The sequence below is a fragment of the Martes martes genome (assembly GCF_963455335.1).
Source record: "Martes martes genome assembly, chromosome: 13".
NCBI classification, from domain to species: Eukaryota; Metazoa; Chordata; class Mammalia; order Carnivora; family Mustelidae; genus Martes; species Martes martes.
The window spans coordinates 47,171,271-47,189,674 of NC_137901.1; the positions used below are offsets into that span (position 1 = coordinate 47,171,271).

The window sequence follows — 18,404 nt, forward strand, 5'->3', positions numbered from 1 at the left end:
GGGCGGCAACAGATTTCACCCCACGGTGGGTGGAGCACACATCCTACTGTGCTGGGCTCCTGGAGGTAAGGATAGGAGAGATCTATAAAACAAGGGACTCAGGGTTGATTCCAGGTATTTTTTTTAAAAGGCAAATAAGAAGATGTCTGCAAAATTTACACCTACTACTCAAAAATTGTTTCCCTCCAAGCCAAATGCTGGAGGTTTTTTGCTTTTAACTCACATCAGCTTTGCTTTTAACTCATATCAAAGAGATGCATTTTGGAGTAGAATCTGAGCATTTGAATCCTAGCTCTACAAGTTATATGTTGGTCAAATTATTTAGCCTCCCTTTAGCTCTTTTTTCCCTTTGTTAAATGGGCTAATTCTCCAACTGGATGTAGTGGTTGTGAAAATTCAATGAGACATCATCCACAAAGTAATCGCACTGCCATGGGGATTACTGATCACCACCGGACCCCAGAGCGGGGTGGGGGTGGGGGTGGGGGAGTGTTTAAAAGGCAGATTTTGGGTGCTGCATCCCTATATCAAGGCTGTGTCTCTGGGGGGGGGGGGGCAAGAATTGGAATTTTTAGCAAGCCCCACAGCTGATTCTTTCTCTTCCGCCCACTGCGGTGTGGGACCACGGAAGCAGCCGTGACAGGGACACGCGGAGTACGCCACTAGAGACCCATCTTGCAGCCACAGTCACAGAAATAGCTGCCTTGATGGTGGTGATGACAAAAGGAAACATCCACCTGCCAGCCAGGGCGCCTTGCACTTTGCACATGGTGATGGGACGTTCTTTACAAATCTATTAAGATGAGTCCAATCATTTGGCCCTTTTACAGATAAGGAGACAGAGGCTCAAAGAGGTTAAGCAACTTACTGAAGTGGTGTAGTGGAGACAGGAAACCCGGGAGGGATGCTGGGGGGTGGGAGTTGGGGGCAGGAAGGAGGGGCCCGGGGGAGGGGCAGATGCAAATCTGCCGGCACCGGAGATTTGGCCTTGGCCAGAGAAACTTGGCCCGCTGGCCCTCACCTGCCTGGGAGTCAGGTACGACCAGTAAAGGAATATGCGTTTAGGTTCCTCCATCCCCGGATAACTGAGAATTGTGTTTGTTCTATATTGGCACAGGGTTTCACTATATTCCCTCTTTTATTTGCCCAGGAATTATTTCACACATTCTCGGTGCTCCTCAAACCTCCTCCTCCCTCTTCCCTTCTCCAGATGAAGTCACTGAATTTGCTCATCTTCCTGATCCACAGAGCTCCCTGCATGTGTCCCACACACCTGTCTTACCTCCCATTGCTGTGGAGAAGCTAGCTGTGCTCCAAAGTCTCCCCCTGCCAGACCCATCCTCCCCACACACTGAATCGGCCCCTCCTGCCTGCTCTAGGACTTTGTGTCTGCAATTAGACCCCCTAAACACACACACTCTCCCGCATCTCAGTGTAGTGCTCTACTGGATCACTCCTACCAGGAGACAAACAAACAGCCCTCCACTTTCCCCTCCCTCACTGACCTCGACCCACACTAATGCTCTGGCTGTTCCTCATTCATGCCAAGCAGGTTCCTGCCACAGGGTCTTTGCACTTCCTCTTCCCATTCCTGAGAATATGCTTTTCCCAGACTTAAGTCCCATTTCTGAGAGGTCTTCCCTGTCCACTCCATCAAAAGCAGTGCTGCACTCTGCCATCTCTTTCTACTGTCTTATCTGCTTTCTCTTTCTTCTGAGCGGGAAGCACTTATTTGCTGGCTTTGCTGTCTATCATCCTTATTATTATTATTGTAAGTGCCTTGAGCATAAGGCCTTGTTTACTACCTAGAAAAGTATCTGGCACAAGACAGGCACTTTATATTTGTTCATTTAGTTAATAAATAAAAATGGCATAGGCTATTTTGTTACTCCAAGAAATATACTAGAAAGTGATAAATGAGATGAGGAGGAGCAGTAATCCCAGACATGGCCCTCTCCCCCCAGAGAGAAAAGGGAGATAAGGGGTGTGTGTGTGTGTGTGTGTGTGTGTGTGTGTGTGTGTGATTTTTAACTTTTTGTGTCAGAAGCTAAACTCCTGATGTTCAAGAACAACAGGAAATTGCAGACTTACACTCTTGTCACTAAACTCATTAGAAAGCACCAGGTAGGGGCGCCTGTTTGGCTCAGTCGGTTGGGCGCCTGCCTTCAGCTCAGGTCATGATCTCAGGGTCCTAGAATAGAGCCCTGTGTCAGGGCTCCCTGCTCAGCGGGGAGTCTGCTTCTCCTTCTGCCTCTGCCTCTCACTCGTGCTCTCTCTCTCAAATAATAAACAAAATCTTAAAAAAAAAAAAAAAAAGCACAGTGTAACTAAATCTAGACCACCTTTTCTTCTCTAAGGGAAATCGACTTACTCCATCCTTCAGGACACCCAGAGCCCATTCCCAGCTCCTAACCTCTGACCACTCGTCTGCTCTGCCCAGGAAGCCCCACTCGTACTCAACTCAGCTCTCCCATCTTTAGATAGTGCCTCTCCCAGAGGCACTGGGAGACTTCTCAGGTACTGACCTTCCTTGCTCATCTTCCCACTGTGTCCAAATCAGAGAGCAAAGAAAGAAAATGATGGTCGTTCTCCCGGCCACAACAGGCTTCTTGCTGATTTCCTTCCATTCAAAAGAGGTTGCACCCGAACTATGTCTCCCTCTCCTAATCCACACTTGGCCTCTTTATCAAGGCCTTCCCATTTCTACTTCCCTAACAACCTTTAATTAGAGTTACCACTCATTAAACACTAACTGTGTCCCGGGTGCCTATGGTTTACTTCATGTAATCCTCAGAATAACCTTGTGAACTAAATGGCATTTGAATCCCCATTTTACAGAAGATACCAAGGCTCACAGAGGTAACCTAACTCACTCAGGATCACATCTTGAGGAGAGACGCTTCCGAAGCAAGCTCTATTAATTCCAAAGCCCATTCTCTCATACTTTTGGGGATTCTGGGACCAACTGGTTTCTTCTTGAAAGAACCCTTGGGGACATAGTCAGACCCTGACCTGATTTATTCCTCAAGCCAAGATTTTCCCTATCAATTCCCTTTCAGTTATTGATCTCCTTTTGAAGTAATTACACTCTCCACAGCTTTATTTTCCCATTGTCCCATTCCATTCCCTCAACTCTTTTGCTCAAAGATTTTAAATTGCACCAGTCACCTAAATTCTTTTGAGGACCGGAAAGGGTATAAATACATACAAAAATAAAACGAAGCATTTATAAATTCTGGAAAGGATACAGAGGTCTCGCTCGGGCATAACATTCAAAATACGCAACAACGAGGGCAGCCTGGCTTTCTGAATTCTCAGAACATGCCATGCATGTTCCCCTCTCACAGCCCTTGTACCTGTTGGTCTCTCTGAGTGAAACACAGTTTCCCACCCACTTCTTGGGATGATTTCTTCTCAACCCCCAATATCTAAATCAATAAAACCTCCTTAGAAAAACTTCTCCATCTACCGAACGTGGAGAAGCTTCCCTTCATGAACTACTAAACCAAAATCCTGCTTCTTCTCTCCAGGACCCAACCACAGTCATTATTGTGTATGTTTACTCACTGGTTGCAAACTCCCCATAGGATGTCAGCTCCACGCAGCTAGAGAACTTTCTTGCCTTGTTTAGATCTGTAGTCTCAGCCCACAATGTCCTCCTCCTCTATGCCCGGCACATACATGTCAATCATATTTGTTCAATACAGGAGTGAATGAATATCAGACACAAGCGTGTGTTCACACCCAACCCCAGGTAGCAGTTCCTGCCTTCGTTGATAAGACTCTACATTAAGAATCATCCAGGGCGCCTGGGTGGCTCAGCCCATAAAGCGTCTGACTCTTGATTTTGGCTCAGGTCATGATCTCAGGGTCGTGAAATCGAGCCCTGCATTGGGCTCTGGGCTCAGCAGGGAGCCTGCTTGAGATTCTCTCCCTCTGCCCCTCCTCCACCCCATACTGGCTCCCCCCCACACTTCTCTCTAATAAATAAATAAATCTTTTCAAAATGTCATTCACAGAAGTTCTACCAGCTCCGGTTGAGTTTCCAGGTGCTGAGATGGTCAATGAGGACAAGCCAGTCTGAAAGTAACACTCAAGACTTCATTCATTCACTGCGACCGTGAAGGCAAGAAGCAAAGTACCAGCATCCCAGTGTTTCATTTTTTTCCCCAAGGAACAGCACCAGGCAGGGGTCAGAGGGCAGGAGAAGTATCTCACCGCCAAGGAGCCGCCCCAAACAAAAGGCTCCTGCCTTTTTCTGAGCCAAGAGGATGGAAGGTAAGGAGAAGAGGAGAGCCAGAGTAGAAAAATACTCAGTCATCAGGGGAAACGTGCCTCAGCCAGAGCAGCCCGTCGTAAGTCTCTGGGGAGGCATCTGGGATGCACCAGTTACCTCACTGGGGGCCTCTGACTGGAGCTCCTGGGCTGGGAACGCAGAGATGAGTGTGAGCGTGGCTAGTCGGGGGACCCGAGCCCTTGGCTGCAACCCTCTGCAGAGGAGTGCAACATGCTCCTGTGTACAGGCCTGGCATGGGGAGGGCAGCTTCCCCACAAGGCCGGCTGGTCAAAGCCTTCTAACTGTCCACGGATGGGCCGAAAAGATGACACACAGGATTTTGACCTACAAAAGGACCTTCCTCCCTCTTCTTTAAAATTCCTTTCAGTGGTGCAGGACACTCTGCTTTGGGCAGTTCCTCCCCAGAGCTGATCCCCATCCCTTGTGATGCAATATTACACATCCTCTTCGATTCTGTCGTTAGTGAAGACAGAGAGCCACTGGTTACAAGCATCTCTGTCGGGATTCTGAAGGCCCCCGCCTCATCTTCCTTGTGGTTAGTCAAGCAGTTCTAATGTGATTTGTTTCAGCTCCAGTCCTCCTAAACTAGAGGGACAATTGCTCTATGCAACAGCCAGAGAAAACGACTCCCAGAACTGAGGCCAGCAAGTGATCAAAGAAAATTGAGGCTGCAGGTAACACCAAGTACCAGAGAGGGACAAAGACTTACATGGTGCTCAAAGAGAGGGAACGAAGATTTTATTATCATTAGAAAGACTGATTTCAATAGCTGTATCTTTACTCAGATAAAAGTCTGACCCAAAAGATAATGAAATAAAATGAAAGGAAAAAAAAATCTCAATTAGTTTATGGCAATCCTATAAGAGATTTCCCAAACAAGGTCTTCCACCATTTTCTGCTAATTTTTCTGGTACATTAAAAACATTCAAGATCACATTAAAGATAACATTAAGTGATGGGTTGTCACCATGAAATAGGAAAACCACTGGGAAACAGAGAAGACACTACGAAAATTTGAAAGTTTGAAATTTTTGTTCTCTTCAAATCACTGTGCAAACTACCTTGCATAGAATCTTTGCCAGTGATGTCTTCTGTGCATACAAATCCTCTGCAATATTTAGTTTCTGTGGAGCCAGTCCAGGACATAGGGAATTGGGCCCTTCATCTCACGATCCCACCCCACCCTTCCCCTGACATAGCCCCTCAGCCCTCATTAGCAGTGAAGGAATTGTCCCACCCCTGTGCTAAAGGGATCCAAGGCTCACAGTAGCCATGTATCCATTGTCCCCAAACTCCCAGAGTCTCACCTGCATTAGTCAATCCTTACTTTATGCCCTTCTGATGTGTTCTACATATTTAAAGATGCCTCAAGGTATGTGATCCCTAAATATCTAATCAGCCAAGAGCAATCCCCATTCTATTTAGGGACTACACTGTGAGTTGCCAGATTGCAAAGTCTCAAGAGCAGACAGCCTAGAACCACCCAGGGAGCCTCAAGCAGTGCCCTTCATCTTCCCCTGCCCCACACACAGATAACTCACACACTGAATACTCAGTGAGCAGTGCCGACTGACAGAGAGACTGGTTATCTGCAATGGGCTGCATATCTGTGTGTCCCCCCTCCCCACAAGTCCATACATCAAGTCCTAACCCCCAAGATGATGGGATGAGGATGAGCTGAATGGGATTAGTACCCTTATAAGAGAGGTTGCGGAGAGACCCCTCATCTCTCCAGCCCTGTGAGGACACAGTGAAGAAACATGAACTGGAAGTGGGTCTTCACCAGACACTGAACCTGCCCACATCTTGACCTTGGATTTCTCCAAGGAAACTCGAGAACTGTGAGAAATAAATTTCTGTTGTTTATAAGTTAGCCAATCCATAGTATTTTGTTTTGGCAGCCCAGAAGACGAACAGTTACTGTATTCATCTCCCGGGGCCATACCAAAGTACTATAAATTGGGTGGCTGAGAACAACAGAAATGTCATGTCTCGGTTCTGGAAGCTAGAAGTCTGAAATTGAAGTGTTGGAAGGGCGCTGCTTCATCTGAAATCCGTAGAGGAAGGATCCTTTCTTGCCTCTTACGGCTTCTTGGTCTTGGCCCTGTATCAGATATCTCTGCTTTGAAATTCAACACATCAGGGCCACACCTGCCTTCCAAAGGCAGGGTGTTGAAATTCAGGTTTTTGATTTTTGGTTTTTTGTCAAACGGCACTTCTATCCAGGTGTTGTTCCAGTAGGAAAATTCTATGATGGTGTTGCCCTTTGAAAGTTTCTTCAGAAAGCATCTACGCAGTGTCTGTGACACCCTGCCACAGGGAAGACAGACACAAGCAGGAAACGGTGGCCCCACCCTCAGAGAGCTCCAGCTCTCGCTAATAAGGACACCAGTCATGAAGATAAGTGGTTCCCGGGTAATGAATGGAATTACCGAGATGGTGCCCTGTTTGGCTGCGGCTCTGAGGAAGGAGTCGTTAGTAGAGTAGGTATGAGCATGAACTCTGCAGCCAGAATCCCTGGCTGTACCACATACCAGCTTTCTGCTCTTCAACAACTCACTTAACCTCTCCGTGCTTCAGTTCCCTCATCTATAAAATGAGCACGCTAAGAGGATCGCCTTCACAAACGGCTGTGAGGATGAAGAAGTTAGTACATGTAAGGTGCTTTAGAACGGTGCCAAGCATCCATAAATGTTATGTGTGTGTGTGTGAAATTAGCACCGTGCACTGAGCAGGGCAGTAAGTCTCCTGATCACGAGGCTGTTGCCCTGCTCACCCTTCTGGCTCTTTGTTTGGTATCACTTCTGTACACAGTATATGCAGTAGAGGGTATAACTTGAAAGTAGTGGAGAAGTCCTTTCCCCACTTCTCAACAGTTAAGCTCTGCATAAATAATCTCATTAAAACCCATATTTCTCTCCAGCTAATGTTCATTTATTGATTTCACATGTGTTTTCTTATGAGCATCTAGGATGGCAAAACCACTAATACAATATGTTTATGACTTTGAAAAAAATGGCAGGATATGTGAGACTCAATGAGTTGGCTTTCCCCAAGGCATTTTCCACCCTGTTGGCATGAGGGATCTAATCAAGGCCCTGCTAGCTCATGCAAAAAGCTTTTTCTTTTTATGAAGCAGAAAAAAGGCTCGCTGCCTCTAAGCAGACACAGCCTTGCCCAGACTGGATTTCAGCCCCTATGTGTCCCTTGGCCAGGAGCCCATGTATACAGCCAATTCCATTGACTAAGACCACTGAGGTACCATTTAATGAACCTTTTTCCTCACTAGGCAAATGGTTCCAGAATGTTGAGCAAGGGTTAATGCAGGTTTCATGAAAGCTTAAACCACAACCAAAAAAAAAAAAAAAATTTGCGATTTGGAAGAATATATTATTACCACCAAAATTAACCTTAATGAATGAATACCTCCCTCCAAAATGTTACTTTTTTTTTTTTTGGAAGGCTAAATTTTGTTTAATGTTTGATAGACGAATTCAAGTTCATAAAGAATTTCCTTGAATTTAATAAAGATGCTTAAAGTGTTCTTCGCATTTTTTAAATAGTTTCTTTTTTCCAAAGTTCTGAACATAACAATAAATATGTAGAAACAACCCCATTACCTGGCTGCATTAGAAGTCCTCACTGGTGGGCTCACCATTTATAAGAAAGACGTCATTCAGCACAACCCATCACAGAGACTGTCGTACCAGCAGGGGCTTTTAACTTGAAGAACCATTACTAGATCTCTTTCATCAAGACTGTTAATCACCCAGAAGCCTTTAGATACCAATTAACAGTTACCTATGAAATCAATGAACACAATCACTGGCTTTAGTGAAGTGTGACCAACTGCCCCTGTCACTAATGGTGTCTGTCAGATTTTCATTTCACAATGACTAACGACATAGAAAGCCCCGCACTGTCCTCTTCTGGGGGCTCTCTTACATTTCCATCATACCTTTTCCTTCTTGCATGCAGTCCCACATTTCAAGCGCTGTCTCTTTTTTTTGTTGTTGTTCTTCTTCGAGCTGTCTTAGTTTTTCCTTATACTTTTCACCCTGCGCATTTAATTCCTCTTGCATTTTGAAACAAGCAGCTGCTAAAGCCTCTTGTCCTTTAACAACAACATCAGGTTCCACAGCAGTCCGGTTGCCTCTGCCTCAAGGCCCTCGGCTGGGTGGAAAGCTTCTGAAACACCACAGAGAGAAGGATGCAGCTGAACACCTTCAGTGGGTGATGTCCCAGCCATAGGGACTAGTGGGGGGGGGTGGGGGGGCTCACCGGGATGTGCAGGAAGTGCAACCCTTCTGTCTCCAAGGCTGGCTGCATGGACAGCAGCTTCTTGTCCAATTCCATGGCTGCCCTCCCCCCAAAATATTTCTCTAATTGCTATAAAATATGTCCCTGTGTAAACAAATAATATCTAGTTATTAACACAGTACTAAGAAAATTTAACACTGTTATTCTACAAAAATGCCTGTGGATTATTTCCCATGCCAAACATGTTCAGTATATAATGTACCATACAGTTCATGATCAAAATAATTTTTTAGGGGTGCCTGGATAGTTCACTCAGTTAAGTGTCCAACTCTAGATTTTGGCTCAGGTCATGATCTCAGGGTCATGATTGAGTTCCACGTTGGGTTCCATGCTCAGTGGGGAGTCTGCTTGACATTCTCTCTCCCTCTCCCTTTACCCCTTCCCCCACTCATTCACACACTCTCTCTCTAAATAAATAAGATCTTTAAAAGAAAAAAAAGAATTTCTTGCTCAAAAATTTTAAATGATTATTATGAAAAATCATTGTTGTCATTCACCACTTTAGAAATCTTACCTAACAGTTTTTTGTTTGTTGGTTTGGTTTTTTTTTTTTTTTTAAGATTTTATTTATTCATTCGACAGAGATCACAAGTAGTCAGAGAGGCAGGCAGAGAGAGGGGGAGGCAGGCTCCCTGCTGAGCAGAGAGCCTGATATGGGGCTCGATCCCAGGACCCTGAGATCATGACCTGAGCTGAAGGCAGAGGCCTAAACCACTGAGCCACCCAGGCGCCCCCCTAACAGTTTTTTTATGCCATGAAAAAACACATTTACTGGGCATGATGTACCACAATATATGCTGAGTGTTTTTTATCCTCCCAATAAATGTGTGAGATAGACACTAATATTAATTCTGTCTTATATATGGGGAAACTGAGGTTATGCAATTTTCCAAGGTCAAAGAGCTGTAGAGTTAGAATCCAAACTCAGCTCTATATGATTGTAGAGCCAGAGCTATTCACCTCTAAGTGAGAGTAATTTGATGATATATACAATGAGATGATATCCTATTTTCCCTCATAGGAATTTCCCTGGTCTTTTAAGAAAATTAGGCCACAAAAACACTAGTCATGTACAGAAAGATCATGTCTGGATCATTTTTGCATCCTCAGCATTAAACATGATGCCTGGCATGTAAGACCCACTTAATAAGTGTTTGTGAATGAATGAATTAATTAATTAAAAGAAATTAAAGGCATACAGATTGGAAAGGAAAAAATAAAACACATGTAGTTCTGTGGGTAGAAAATACTAAAGTCTACAAAAAATCTACAGCAAGGTCATAGGATACAAGATTCATATGCAAAAATCAATTGCATTTCCAGTGTAGATGTGTGTGCATGTAGAAATTAGTAGATATGTGTATATTTCCTAGCTCTGTCCACTGAAAGTGTCTAAAAGCAATGATATACTAGTAACAATGAGCATTTACTAAACAGTACCTCATATCTAGATCTTGGTTTCTAAACACCACACCCATAATAAGCAAACAAACAAACAAACAAACAATGCTCCTTGAAAAACCAGTTGGTTCCTGGGCAGGAGAAAAAAAAAAAAAAAAAGTTAAAAATGGCCCTGGAACATGTTGTGGTACCAGAGAGCAAGGAAGCACTCAAAAAGAAGATGTAAGGATATCACCAAAAATGGCAGAGGAGGGGTGCCTGAGTGGCTCAGTCATTACATGTCTGCCTCCGGCTCAGGTCATGATCCCAGGGTCCTGGGATCGAGTCCCACACCGGACTCCCTGCTCAGCGTGAAGCCTGCTTCTCCCTCTCCCACTCCCCCTGCTTGTGTTCCTTCTCTCACTGTGTCTCTCTCTCTGTCAAGCAAATATATAAAATCTTTAAAAAAAAAAATGGCAGAGGAAAAAGCTTCAAGGATCTGTTCCTCCACTAAAGCAACAATTAATCTCACAAAAAAAGCTACTGAAACAAACATTTTCAGAACTCTGCAATCTGCTCAAAAACCTACAACCTATAATCAGTGAACTTAAAGATAAGTTGACTGAAAATATCTAGCATAAGAATAAGAAAGAAAAAAGAGTGAACAAAAATAGGGGTGCCTGGATGGCTCAGTGGGTTAGAGCCTCTGCCTTTGGCTCAGGTCATGATCCCAGGGTCCTGGGATAGAGCCCCAAATTGGGCTCTCTGCTCAGCAGGGAGCCTGCTTCCTCCTCTCTCTCTGACTCTGCCTGCCTCTCTGCCTGCCTGTGATCTCTGTCTGTCAAATAAATAAATAAATAAATAAACAAATAAATAATGAACAAAAATAAACAAAGCTCAAGGCACCTATAGGACTGTGACCCTGTTACAGACCAACATACACATTATGGGAGTCCCGGCAGAAGAGCGAGAAAGAGGCAGAAAGGATACTGGAATAATGGTTGAAACTGCCCACATTTGATTAAAGACATGAATCTACACATCCAAGAAATTTAACAAATCCCAAGCAAGACAAGCTCAAAGAGATCCCCACCAAGACTCATTATAATCAAACTCTCAAAAGACAAAGAGAATATCTTGAAAACACCAAAAGAGAAGAAATTTATCACATACAGGATCCTCAATAAGATTAACAGCCTGCTTTCCATCAGAAACCATGGAAGCCAGAAGGCATCGAGTTGATATATTTAAAATGTTGAAAGGAAAAAAACTGTCAGTCAAGGATTCCATACCTGGTAAAAATTATCCTTCAAAAATGAGGGATAAATTAGGACATTCCCAAATAAACAAAAGCTGAAGGGAGTTTGTTGCTGGTAGACCTGCCCGACTGAAGGCCAAGAGGCTAGAGATGCTAAAGTAGTCCTTCAGCTGAGATGAAAGGATACTAGGATATAAATCAAAGCCATACAAAGAAATAAAAAACACCAGTACAGGGGTGCCTGGGTGGCTCAGTCATGAAGCATCTGCCTTCAGCTCAGGTCATGATCTCAGGGTCCTGGGATCAAGCCCCGCATCACGCTCCCTGCTCCAGGAGAAGCCTGCCTCTCCCTCTCCCACTCCCCCTGCTGTGTTCCCTTTCTTGCTGTGTCTTTCTCTGTCAAATAAGTAAATCTTTAAAAAACAACACAAAACACCAGTACAGCTAACTACATAGATAAATACAAAAGCCAGCATTATTGGAATTTTGGTTTGTCCCATATGATTTACAAAACAAATGCCTAGAATGATAATTATATATTTATGTCAATGGGCAACAATGTGTAAAGATCTGATTTGTGAAGATAGCATCATAAAGAAGGGGGCACAGACTTGAACAGAAGCCGAGGTTTAGATACTACTGAAGCTAAGCTGATGATCAGCTGAAACTGGACTGTTGTAAATTTAGGATGTTAATTGTAATCCCCAGAGTAACCACTGTGAAAATAACTTAAAAATATACAGAAAAGTAAATGAGGAGGAAAGGAAAATGGTTCATTAGGAAAAGAAATTAAACACAAAAGAAAGTACTAACTGAGGAACTAAGGAACCAAAAAATATAAGACTTACAGAAAACGAAGAGCAAAATGGCAGAAAGCCCTCCTTATCAGCAATCACTTTAAATGCAAATGGGTTCAACTTAACAATGAAAGGGCAAAGATCTGCAGAATAGATTTAAGAAAAAAAAAAAAACCCACGATGCGGACCTACAAGAGATTTAGATCCAAAGACACAAATGAATTGAAAATTAAAGGACAGAAAAAGATTTTGTGCACAAATAGTAATCCAAAGAGAGCTGTGACAGTTAGACTAACATCAGACAAAATAAACCTGAAGTCAAATTGTTGCAAAAGATAAAGACACACATTACACATTGATAGAAGGGCCAATCCTTCAAGATATAACAATGTAAATATATCTATATCAAACAAAAAAGCCTCACATATACATGAAGCAAAAATGAACAGAACTGAAGGGAGAAACAGTTCCATAATATTAGTTGGAGACATCAGGGCTTCATTTCAATAACTGGTAGTTTCTCAAAAAATTAAACATAAATTTACTCTGTGATCCAGCAATTCCACTCCTAGGAATCAACCCAAGAAAACCGAAAACATATGTCCACACAAAGATTTGTTTGTGAATATTCACAGCGGCATACTTATAGTAGCCAAAACCTAAAAATAGTCCAAATGTCCATGATTTGGATAAAGAGAATGAAGTATACAACAGCATACTATTTTCTGCAATAAAAAGCAAACCAGTAAATCGTACAACAATATTAACAAACCACAAAATCATTATGCCAGGTGAGGGAAGTCAGAACACAAAAGGGTGCGCAGGTGGCTCAGTCAGTTAAGCGTGGACTCTTGACTTCGGCTCATGTGTTGGTCTCAGGGTTGTGAGATCAAGCCCCTTGTCTAGCTCCTGGCTAGGCGGGCAATCTGCTTAAGATTCTCTCTCTTCCTCTCCCTCTGCCCCTACCAGGCCCTCCCCCTCTTAAAAAAAAAAAAAAAGGTTGGGGCACCTGGTGGCTCAGTTTTTGAGCGTCTGCCTTTGGCTCAGGTCATGATCCTGGGGTCCTGGGACTGAGCCCCGCATCGGCCTTCCTGCTCAGGCTCTCCCTCTCCCACTCCCCCTGCTTATGTTCCCTCTCTGGTTCTCCCTCTCTCTCTCTCTGTCAAATAAATAAGTTAAATCTTGAAAAAAAAAAAAATTAGACACAGGGCACCTGGGTGGCTCAGTGGGTTAAAGCCTCTGCCTTCGGCTCAGGTCATGATCTCAGGGTCCTGGGATCGAGCCCCACATTAGGCTCTCTGCTCAGCGGGGAGCCTGCTTCCCTCTCTCCCTCTCTGCCTGCCTCTCTGCCTACTTGTGATCTCTCTCTCTGTCAAATAAATAAATAAAATCTTTAAAAAAATTTAGACACAAAAAACCACATGTTGTGTCATTTCATTTATATGAAATTTACAGAAATGAGAAATTTTTAGAGGCAGATATCATAGCAGTGGAAATAGATGTGGAAATTGAGTGTGTAGACTCAAGAGAACATTTGGAGCTGGTGGAAATGTTCTGAAACTGGATTCTAGTGATTGTTGTACAACTCTATAAATTTATTTAAAAATATTTAATTCACACCTACAATGGATACATGTTATACTATTTAAATTATGCCTCTATAAAACTGTCAAAAATGACTCACATACTTCAATCTAGTTTTGGTTAAAAAAATATATGAAGAAAATGTGTAGTTTTCACATTCATATATGCACTAAAGATGTAAAATGCACACAGCTAACTTTCTATAATGGCTTAAGTATAGTTTTCTCATAAGTGAGGGGCTGAAATTAATCACCTTTTGTCCTTCTCTTTCCCTATGACTATATACTTCTTTTTCTCAGATTAAATGATCCACGTTCTCAATGGCACAGGTAATTCAGAACATGAAGTAAAATCCTACAATTCAAGGACTGAACATTCCCACCGCCAAGTACTCATCTTCTACAACCCTGAAGATCCATGAGCTCCAGCAAAATCTGTGACTTGTTGAAGCAAACATTTAAATTGCTGACATTCTGTGTGTGGAACCATGTTCCTCTGCTGGTGAGTGAACCTGGCTCTCCAAAGGAAAACATTTATGTTCGAATGATTTGCACATAAACTTTCAGTGCTAAACTTTGGCTAATGTTCACACAGAACTATTAGGAAAATCATTTTTAAAAATTCATCTTTAAATTGCTGACTGCAGTCACTTGTCTGAAGTCTTAAAATAACTCACCGCTAAGAATTGTTACAAATATATCAATGGAATAGTAAATGTCTTTGATTTCTCAGCCCTTGCCCAACACTTTCCTATCAGTTTCACAAAGGAAAAGTCCCTTGTTGAAGCCAACAAATGGTTTCTCTTTCACAATGGTTCTATAAACAGCCTTAGTGAAATGAGTTTCCTGTTTATGGCCATTAGTCCAAGTCACACAAACACACAACCTAGACTGCTTTGTGACAAGCATTCTTGCTCTTGGCCATAACTCACATGTGGGCACTTCTCTACCACTGTCATTCAGGCTAAATACACATTCCTGTGCATAAATTATAATGTAATGAAGAAATATAACGGAAGACATGTTGAACTGTCAATGTACAAAATCAACATCACATGCGTGGTAAATATGTTCATTTCATTCTTTGTGAGTGTCATGTTTATGCCAAGCTAAACCAAAAACAAGGTTACATTTTTTTTTAAGATTTTATTTATTTATTTGACAGACAGAGATCACAAGTAGGCAGAGAGGCAGGCAGAGAGAGAGAGGGGAGGAAGCTGGCTCCCTGCGGAGCAGAGAGCCCGATGCGGGGCTCGATCCCAAGACCCCAAGACCCTGGGATTATGACCTGAGCCGAAGGCAGAGGCTTTAACCCACTGAGCCACCCAGGCACCCCCAAGGTTACATTTTCAATACAGCCTTCCACTTACATTTTATCATCACCTCTATCAGATGTCAGTAAATAATGATTTTTTTTTATTCCATAGGTAAGGAAACATTTAAAATTGAAGCATAAAGTGTGATAGATTTCAGTGGTAGTTAACTTCTTAGCAGAATAGAATTAATTTGTGTATTTTTCTTATCTATTCTTTACATTGACTTCTTTATAGCCCTTAGCTGTGTCTTCATTCCACTATCTTTTCCTTTAGTATTTTCTGAGCACCCATACTGTTCCAGGCTTTGTGCTACGCACAGGACACAACTATGAACCAGACAGACAAAATCCCTGAATCAAAGAGCTCTCAAACACCAAAAACTTAATGTCTAAGCAGTAACAAGTATATAAAATCTTATTTAATGGATTTTAAACCCAGAGAAACCACAGTGAGCATTTTTCACACAATAAACAAAATCCAGACTTTTAAAATGCCCTGCCTATGGGCACATGCTACTACTCAAGAATCAGGATTATTATTATAGAATCAGGACCATAAACCCAGGCTTTATTCTAAGACATAACTTTTATTCTTTTTTTTTTTTTTACACTTTTTGCAAAATCCTTCTGGCCTGAAATTCTAAATCCTGGCTGGCCCTGAAGATTTATTTTTAGAAAGCTCAAGTAACAGAACTATTTTAGTTATTCTTCTCCATTTCCCATCTTGAGCATAAACACATTCAAGATAATCATCATTCAGGTACAACCAACCGATCAGTCATAATCTCCCACCCTTCCAAGTCCCATCACCCCTCGGTATCCTGAAAGGTAGGTCTGCACCTGCGGCTGCCAACACGGGGCTAGGACCAGCATCTAAGAGCCCAGCTTCTAGAACTCCCCTTCCCTGTCTTGTCTCCAACACACTTCTGTCCTCATTAGATAAGAGCTTCTCCCATCAGCAATCAGTACATCTTCTCAAGCCCTCAGCTGTGAAAGCAGAAAGCACTATTCAGCAGGACTCTTGTTCACCCCTTATTTTTCAGGAAGAACACAGTATAACACCGGATGGCACTCCTTTTCCAAAGGCTATAGCTTGGCCTAGAAACACAGTCTGCTGAATGATGTCAGAAAAGCCACTTCCTACTCTATCTAGGACTGTGCACCAAAGTTTAAGGACCTATCCTGGAAACTCAATCAGCACAGAAAATAGGACTTTTCTGGACCTCCAAGACCATAGTATCAACCTATGAGCGCTCAAAAGAAAATGCCAGATGAAGAGAGTGAAGGTTGGCCCATTCCCAGGCAAATCTCAGGAAGAGGAGATATTTGAAAATTTCTTCCCCTTGCATTTCCTCTTCCCATAGTCAGAACAGCTCTCTGCAAAGTTGGGTGTGCCAGGCAATCCAATGGGGTGCCAGAAGGGAATATCAAAAATTTTTTTTTACCTAAAAATGAAGAAATTCAGTTTGACTAATATTTAACATGCACTCTGCTTAGGGCCTTTACCCCATTCACGAGTCAGCCGGTCACAATGGTCCTGAGTGTCTATCTGCCCAAGGGTAGAGGAGGAGGGGTTGCACCAGGCTGTCATCTGACCATGACACACCGAAGCTTACGTGGGCCTGGTTAAGTGGACGCGCAGGTTCTATTCTCCTAGACAGCAGAACAGTTCCAACCTTGTACTAAAATGAGGAGTGACAAAGAAATTCTTTCAATGACACACATTCACTGTTTATCTCATGGTAAAGTATTTAAAACTTTGAAATTTAAAGATGAGTCACACTTTTTTTTCACAAAAAATTCCACATTTGCTCTTTCTGGGATGACAAGGAACTGCCAGTGATATATTACCTGATACATATTTACAAAAAAACAGAGGTACCTACGAAAGTAAAGGTGTTGTGTCAACAATGTGTGAAAAAGTAAATACTATTCTAAAGAAATGTACATTTTGAAAAGAGTGTCTTGGAAAATAGATGTTTGGAAATGTTTCATATTTTTGTCGTTCAGAAGACAGAACTGGGGTACTCTAAAAGTTCTCCTATTTGCACAGTTTAAACACCTGGACACAGAATTTTGTAATGTATTTTAATATTTTCCAAAAAACTACTTGCAGTGAGTTTTGAATCTATTTTTTTTAAACCCTTAAAACATAACACCTTCCTACCAGGAAGTACTGAATGCCACCTGAAAAGCAAACATTGACTGGCCAAGTGTCTACTTAAAAAAATTTTTAGAATAATTGAAGGATGGGCAGAAATATGAGTACCATGATTTAGAGAATTCAGACAGTATCAGACCTGCCCAGTTACACAGAATTCCATGCTCCCAAAGGCCCCTTCACTTAATTTGAGGCTCTGCTATCACCATCTTGAAATTCAAAATCTTTGAACAAGGGGCTCACATTTTCATTTTGCCCCGGGGCTCTGTGAATTGTTCTGGAACTCAGTGGTCAGTGCAGTGGTCCTTCTTCTTGAATCTACAGATTTTTGAGCTATCTTTTCAGATATGACAACTACTATTTTCAACTATCAATGTAAAACCAACCTTGAATTGCCGGATCATAAGTGCCAAACTAACTTTGTCAAAAATAATGATATATAGAATCACATTTGTATATTTATAAATAGTTACAATCAGAAATTAAATATTTAGGGGCGCCTGGGTGGCTCAGTGGGTTAAAGCCTCTGCCTTCAGCTCTGGGATCTAGCCCTGCATCTGGGCTCTCTGCTCAGCGGGGAGTCTGCTTCCCTCTCTCTCTGCCTCCTTCTCTGCCTCCTTGTGATCTCTCTCTGTCAAATTAATAAATAAAGTCTTAAAAAAAAGTTACCACCTGCCTTAAAAAAAGAAATTAAATATTTAGAGAAAGCACACTTACTTGGTGCTGTTAATAAAGGAAATTAAAAAGTATTTTCATCATTATTATTTTAGTTTTTTATTTCTATTCTTGCCTGTCTTCTAGTACACACCGTATATTAATAAAGCAATACATGCATATACTTTATAAATAAATAAGCACGTACTGGCATTGCATGTTCAGCGATTGTCGTTTATGGAAGTGCGCAACCAAGAGTTTCTAAAACCCTGACCTAGATTCTCAATGGTAATCTTTTGCTTGCGGAGCCCAAGTTCCGAAATTACTCCCTCTTCCGGCAGCACTTTCCCATTCCTCAGCAATATTTCCCAGTAGAACGAGGGGGGCAATTCTAAGTTATAGTTCAGTGTAAAGAGGATTTCAAGTCAGGAGTGGGTTCAAATCCCGCTGCCCTCCTTTAATACTCAGGCACGTTTCTTAACCTGCCCACCCGCTCCGGTTCCCAGCGCTGCTGTGAGGGTCCGTGGGTGAAGACCTGGCACACCTCCAGATGCTGATTAAGCACCAGCAACTTTATCATTTACGCCAGGTGTTCGAAGTATGAGTCTGATGGACCCCGAGCGCGGTGTCCATCTCAGT

At 42.5% G+C, this 18,404-nt stretch overlaps 1 protein-coding gene and 1 pseudogene across 2 annotated transcripts in view; both read right to left on the reverse strand.

Annotated features, from left to right (window-relative positions):
• LAMA3 (laminin subunit alpha 3) overlaps nucleotides 1-18,404 on the reverse strand; it is a gene marked incomplete at its 5' end in the record, with an annotated part of 268,142 nt that overhangs the window by 248,853 nt on the left and 885 nt on the right. The gene's annotated exons all lie outside the window — the stretch shown is intronic.
• On the reverse strand, nucleotides 8,180-18,345 carry LOC308353928 (selenoprotein S-like; annotated as a pseudogene). Its single transcript has 2 exons — nucleotides 18,256-18,345; nucleotides 8,180-8,686 (listed from the first exon to the last, which is right to left on the reverse strand). The product of its transcript is annotated as a selenoprotein S-like (transcript).